This window comes from Nansenia antarctica (genome assembly GCF_963989245.1).
Source record: "Nansenia antarctica genome assembly, chromosome: 3".
Classification (NCBI taxonomy): Eukaryota; Metazoa; Chordata; class Actinopteri; order Argentiniformes; family Microstomatidae; genus Nansenia; species Nansenia antarctica.
The window spans coordinates 28,025,486-28,032,985 of record NC_137688.1 but is presented as its reverse complement, the minus strand read 5'-3'; positions in this window follow the sequence as shown (position 1 = coordinate 28,032,985).

The following is a 7,500-nucleotide window of genomic DNA, read 5'->3' as shown; positions in this document are numbered from 1 at the left end:
ACTATAAATCAAACCATTCTTATGATGAAATATTAATTCTTGTGAAAATCATTCAAACTATGTAATGCTCCCTGTTGTTAGTGTTTTCTAAGTCAGAATGTTATGAATGACTGTGTATGCTTTCAGAGTAAACTTTGTTGCCAGTGTGGTTGAACAAGCTTCTTTTGAGACATGAATGAAGTGATTGGCCAACATGCATGTTAGTACTGCAGACTGTATGAAGAGTTGTGACTCTGTGACTTCAGTATTGAACACTGAGGCTTCGCAATGGGAAAAAACTGTAATAAGTAATGCAGACTGTATGAAGAGTTTTGACAATGTGGCTTCAGTTTTGAACACTGAGACTTAGCGATCTCATTCTGTTACTTTGACCTTCGTCTTGCGTAGCCATCCCTCCAAATCACGTTGTTCTCAGGCCTCTTTTGGAGGTCTGGCTTGAGGAATGTGCCTGCATTGGGTGTTCCCTTCCTGGATCCCCTGTCTCACATGCCCATAGAGGAGCCCCTGTCTCACACGCCCATAGAGGAGTGCCTGTCTCACACCCCCATAGAGGAGCCCCTGTCTCACATGCCCATAGAGGAGTGCCTGTCTCACACGGCCATAGAGGAGCCCCTGTCTCACATGCCCATAGAGGAGTGCCTGTCTCACACGGCCATAGAGGAGTGCCTGTCTCACACGCCCATAGAGGAGTGCCTGTCTCACACGCCCATAGAGGAGTGCCTGTCTCACATGCCCATAGAGGAGTGCCTGTCTCACACGGCCATAGAGGAGTGCCTGTCTCACACGCCCATAGAGGAGTGCCTGTCTCACACGGCCATAGAGGAGTGCCTGTCTCACACGCCCATAGAGGAGTGCCTGTCTCACACGTCCATAGAGGAGTGCCTGTCTCACATGCCCATAGAGGAGCCCCTGTCTCACATGTCATAGAGAAGTGCCTGTCTCACATGCTCATAGAGGAGTGTCTGTCTCACATGCCCATAGAGGAGTGCCTGTCTCACATGCCCATAGAGGAGTGCCTGTCTCACATGCCCATAGAGGAGTGCCTGTCTCACACGCCCATAGAGGAGTGCCTGTCTCACATGCCCATAGAGGAGTGCCTGTCTCACACGCCCATAGAGGAGTGCCTGTCTCACATGCCCATAGAGGAGTGCCTGTCTCACATGCCCATAGAGGAGCCCCTGTCTCACACGCCCATAGAGGAGTGCCTGTCTCACACCCCCATAGAGGAGTGCCTGTCTCACATGCCCATAGAGGAGCCCCTGTCTCACATGCCCATAGAGGAGCCCCTGTCTCACACGCCCATAGAGGAGTGCCTGTCTCACACGCCCATAGAGGAGTGCCTGTCTCACACGCCCATAGAGGAGTGCCTGTCTCACACGCCCATAGAGGAGTGCCTGTCTCACACGCCCATAGAGGAGTGCCTGTCTCACACGCCCATAGAGGAGCCCCTGTCTCACACGCCCATAGAGGAGTGCCTGTCTCACACGCCCATAGAGGAGCCCCTGTCTCACATGCCCATAGAGGAGTGCCTGTCTCACATGCCCATAGAGGAGTGCCTGTCTCACACGCCCATAGAGGAGTGCCTATCTCACACGCCCATAGAGGAGTGCTTGTCTCACACGCCCATAGAGGAGTGCTTGTCTCACACGCCCATAGAGGAGTGCCTGTCTCACACGCCCATAGAGGAGTGCTTGTCTCACACGCCCATAGAGGAGTGCCTGTCTCACACGCCCATAGAGGAGTGCCTGTCTCACATGCCCATAGAGGAGCCCCTGTCTCACATGCCCATAGAGGAGTGCCTGTCTCACATGCCCATAGAGGAGCCCCTGTCTCACATGCCCATCGAGGAGTGCCTGTCTCACATGCCCATAGAGGAGCCCCTGTCTCACACGCCCATAGAGGAGTGCCTGTCTCACACGCCCATAGAGGAGCCCCTGTCTCACACGCCCATAGAGGAGTGCCTGTCTCACATGCCCATAGAGGAGCCCCTGTCTCACACGCCCATAGAGGAGTGCCTGTCTCACATGCCCATAGAGGAGTGCCTGTCTCACATGCCCATAGAGGAGTGCCTGTCTCACACGCCCATAGAGGAGTGCCTGTCTCACACCCCCATAGAGGAGCCCCTGTCTCACATGCCCATAGAGGAGTGCCTGTCTCACACGCCCATAGAGGAGTGCCTGTCTCACATGCCCATAGAGGAGTGCCTGTCTCACATGCCCATAGAGGAGTGCCTGTCTCACATGCCCATAGAGGAGTGCCTGTCTCACACGCCCATAGAGGAGTGCCTGTCTCACATGCCCATAGAGGAGTGAACATTGAATAAAATGGAAGAAATGCTGAATTCTGTTTTGCCAGAATTGTGCTCTACACACAGTATCTAGTCGATGAAGGCATTATCATTTATTATATTGAATATTATTTCAATGTGGCAAGGCTTTGGTGATTTCAAAAGGCTTTCCTCCCCTTTGTAGTGACTTTCTGCAAATTATTTCACTAGGCTTTCTGAACTAGGCAAGGCTGGCCTCAACAATCTTACTTTGACCCCGGTCTGGATTACGGGTCGGCCTTCACACGAGCTGTAATATCTTTGAAATGTCACATCTCTCTCTTTCTCTCTCTCTCTCCCTCTCTCATCTCAACCCTATTGCAATGTCACCTCCCTTCCTCTGCCTCTTAACTCAGCTCCATAGCAACCAGAGTCCCTATAGGGATGTCAACAGGCTTTTCTCAATTGTTAGGAACACGACTCCTCATGTTGGAGGAGGAGGTCGTTATCTTTACATTCTCCTCCAATGCTTCTGGAGGACAAAGACAGAGGAGGACGGAGAAGAGGACGCAAAGACTTGTGTTCCTTAGGACTGTCCTCTCCCTCCCCTCTGACAGACAGACAGACAGTCAGACAGACAGGTAGACAGGCTGACAGACAGACAGACAGACAGGCTGACAGACAGGTAGACAGGCTGACAGTCAGACAGACAGACAGACAGACAGGCTGACAGACAGGTAGACAGGCTGTCAGACAGACAGACAGACAGACAAACAGACAGTCAGACAGACAGACAAACAGACAGACAGACAGACACTCAGACTGACAGACAGGCTGACAGTCAGACAGGCTGACAGACAGACAGACAGACAGGCTAACAGTCAGACAGACAGATAGACAGGCTGACAGACAGACAGTCAGTCAGACAGGCTGACAGTCAGACAGACAGGTAGACAGGCTGACAGTCAGACAGACAGACAGACAGGTAGACATACAGGCAGACAGGCAGACAGACAGACAGGATGACAGACAGGTAGACAAGTAGACAGGTAGACAGGCTAGACAGACAGTCAGTCAGACAGACAGACAGAGACAGACAGGTAGACATACAGAAAGACAGGCAGACAGGCTGACAGTCAGACAGACAGACAGACAGACAGAGACAGACAGGGACAGGCAGACAGACAGACAGACAGAGACAGACAGACAGAGACAGGCAGACAGACAGACAGAGACAGACAGAGACAGACCGACAGAGACAGACAGAGAGAGACAGACAGACAGACAGAGACAGACAGACAGACAGACAGACAGAGACAGACAGAGACAGACAGACAGACAGGCTGACAGTCAGACAGACAGATAGACAGGCTGACAGTCAGACAGACAGACAGACATCTGAAGCCGCCTGGCCCTGTTGGGGGGTCTGTGTGGCCCTGTTGGGGGGTCTGTCTGGCCCTGTTGGGGGGTCTGTGTGGCCCTGTTGGGGGGTCTGTGTGGCCCTGTTGGGGGGTCTGTGTGGCCCTGTTGGGGGGTCTGTGTGGCCCTGTTGGGGGGTCTGTGTGGCCCTGTTGGTGGGTCTGTCTGGCCCTGTTGGTGTCTGTCTGGCCCTGTTGGGGGGTCTGTCCCCAGGTGTCTCACCCCCCAGTCCCCAGGTGTCTCACCCCCCAGTCCCCAGGTGTCTCACCCCCCAGCCCCCAGGTGTCTCAGCAGAGACAGACAGACAGAAACAGACAGCCAGACAGTCCCCAGGTGTCTCAGCAGACAGACAGACAGACAGACAGTCCCCAGGTGTCTCAGCAGATTCAATAAAGCAGCGCGGCGTCTCCTCTCCTGACAGGGCCAGTGGAACAGTGGAACAGGTGCTGGGAGCAGGAGTGTTCCATTCAGCAGAGTCTCATTCACATCCACATCACTATCAATAAACATACTCATACATAAACACACTCACACACACACACACACACACACACACACACACACACACACACACTTACACAGCAACTGCTGGGTCTCTTGGTAGGTGTTTCTCTTGGTATGTGCGCTCAAGTGTGTCCGTGTGTGTCTATGTTTACTGTGTGTCTGTGCTCAAGTGTGTCTGTGTGTGTGTGTGTGTGTGTGTGTGTGTGTGTGCATGTGTGTGTGTGTGTGTGTGCATGTGTGCGTGCGTGTGCGTGTGTGTGAGCGTGTGCGTGTGTGCGTGCGTGTGCGTGTGTGAGCATGTGCGTGCGCATGTGTGTGTGTTTTTACATGCGTGTGTGTGTGTGTGTGTATGTGTGTGTGCGAGTATGTGTGTGTGTGCGTGTGTGTGAGTGTGTGTGCCTTTGTGTTCGCCTGCCTTTGAGTGTGGTGGAGGCTGACTCACTTCTCTGCTTCTGCTGAGTTTTGACGACCCCTGACCCTGCGTGTGTGCCTGTGTGCTCACCTCTCGTGGGCGGTCATGACACCGCGGGCCCGTGGAGAGGCTACTTAGGGCTTTTCTTCTCTCTCCTACAGAGCGCTTGTGGCTTTTGTTGTTTGTTTTCCCACACTGACCTCTTTCTTCTTCCAGGTGACCTCTGGGTGTTTGGATGCTGAGTGTGGGTGGAAATGGCCAGTAGAGCAGAGAGAAGAGGGGCTTACACCAAAGGCAGGGTGGAGAGAGGACGGCACACGTGTTGAAAAGGTGGAGGATTACGGATACGGATAGGCTCCGAACTTTTTTACGTTGTACGGTACATCCCGAAAGAAAAGGAATCATGCGGGGGCGCGGGGGAACGCAGGGGGGCGGGGGGGGGGAGTTTTTAAGAGAAGTCTATAAGAGGTTGTTTGCCGATGTGTGCTTTCACTGTACTTTTGACTCTTTTTTTTTTACGAACCGGGACAAAAACGGGGTTCGTGTTCGAAAAAGGGTCTGCGTGTCTGTGTTTCATCTGTGTGAAGTGTGAAGTGATCGTAGAAGATAATAGGGCTTCGTTTTGCAGCTTTAATGGTTGCACGGGAGTGGGCCTTTTAAGAGCAGCGGCAAAGAGCGTTATTATAGCCGGAGTAGGGCAGGGAGGTACAGAAATGACCTTAATCCTATTCTGAACCAAATAAATTAGTGGGTAAGAGAGAGCAGGAGAGAGAGAGCAACAGAGAGAGAGAGAGAGAGAGAGAGAGAGAGAGAGAGAGAGAGAGAGAGAGAGAGAGTGAGTGAGTGCAAAGGAGGACAGAGAGCACATCGGGTCTAAGAGAGTGGTGCTGAGAGTAAAGAGAGAGAGAGGGAATGAGAAGGGGGGAAACACTGTCTGTAATAGGGCTGCCACTCAGTTGTGTTGCTGGCAAGCAGGCAAGCAGGCAGGCAGACAGGCAGGCAGACAGGCAGGCAGGCAGGCAAGCAGGCAAGCAGGCAGGCAGGCAGGCAGGCAGGCAAGCAGGCAGGCAGGCAAGCAGGCAGGCAGGCAGGCAGGCAAGCAGGCAGGCAGGCAGGCAGGCAAGCAGGCAGGCAGGCAAGCAGGCAGACAGGCAGGCAGACAGACAGGCAGGCAGGCAGGCAGGCAGGCAGACAGACAGACAGGCAGGCAGGCAAGCAGGCTGGCAAGCAGGCAGGCAAGCAGGCAGGCAGGCAGGCAGGCAGGCGGAGGTGTGGGCAGAGGCACGGGGCTTGGAGGGATACGGGGCCAACTCATTTGCTGCTTGCCTACAGTGGCAGACTGCATGGCAATGAAGGCGGCGAGTACTGGCTCTGGCTATTGGGCTGCCCAATCGTCCCTGCCATTGACTGTTTGTGTGCCCAAAAACGAGCTCTCACTCTTCGCTATTACCATAGAAATGGGATATAGTGGATGGACACGACTCCGACTGGATTTCTTTCACAGCAGAAACCTATAGAATACTAACACTGGCGGTGATACACCACCGAAAAGAGCCAGAGAGAGTGAGACAGGAAAATAGAGAGAGAGAGAGAGAGGGGGGGGGGGTAAAGAGAAGAGAGAGAGAGAGTGAGAGATAAATGGTGACGTGTGTGTAGCTTCCAGGCTGATGAGTGAGGATGGTCCTGGACCCACGGAGCCTCCATCTCTTTCGTCTCGCCTTTTCCAGCCAAAGGTCCTTGACACATCATGCCTGATCTCCCAGGGATCGCACGCCCGCCCACCCCCCCTCTCCCCCTTCCCCCCCCTGCCTGCCCCCCTTCTTCCACCACCTGTCCACCCTGCCCCACCACCCCACCCCACCTCCAATCCCCCTTCCCCTACCTACAACCCCCCCCCCCCCCCTTATCCGCAGGTTCAAAATCATTTCCGCAGCTGGCCACGATAAGGCCTTATTGGGATGGCAGTAGCGCAGTGTCCCTGTCTGCACTGACAGTAACCGAGGGGGAAGGTGGGCCTTCGCTCTTTGCAAGAGATGAACACTAAGAGAACAGCTCAGGGCCTCGCTTCAAGGGTAAGAACCGCACACGGATAAACACAGCCGCAGAGAGAGAGAGAGAGAGAGAGAATCTAAAACAAACGAAATGAAAAGAATCTAAAAGATAGGTCTCGCTCTTTTTTAAATTGTTAAGAGTAGCATTAGCTCAGTCTGTGGCGAAGCATGAGGAGTCTAGTGGGTCCAAAGAACACAGATTGAGAGATGCCCACACACACACTGGTGTGGTCACTGACCGTGCCGTCGAAGCGCGCGGCGGCTGTTCACGGTCGGCGTGGTGACTGTGTGTAGGGATAGAGGAATGATTTTCACGGTCTGTGAGCGCGTTCTGTCTCGATTTTTCCCCTCCTTATGTTCCTGCTATCAGCGTCACTGTGATCTGTGATCAGAGCAGGAAATGTGTGCCATTACACAAAACACCTCGGGACACACAGCGTTTCAGACACACACACACACACACACCCACACACACACACACACACACACAAACAGAAACCAACAAGACATCACCCCTGAAGGCTATTCGCAGAACTCAAGTACGCCAGTGCCACAATCAATGTGTTCCCTCACCTCACCACAAAATATGGGAGCAGGAGGCATAAACTAAAACGACGATTTGTGTCATTTCCGCACCACGGTTTTGGCTGAAGCAAATCGTGAGCTTCATGCTCAATGTCTGGTTAACTATGGCTAATAGGACCCAATATGGTGCATATGTTGCACAGTAATCAACCCCTGCCTGTTCCCAGTCACACCGAATCAGCGGTCACTCAGAGTGAAGGAAATGAAGTCGGACAGCTCGAGGTCATTTCCTGTCTGCTCGACATCGGTCGGGGGAAATGGCC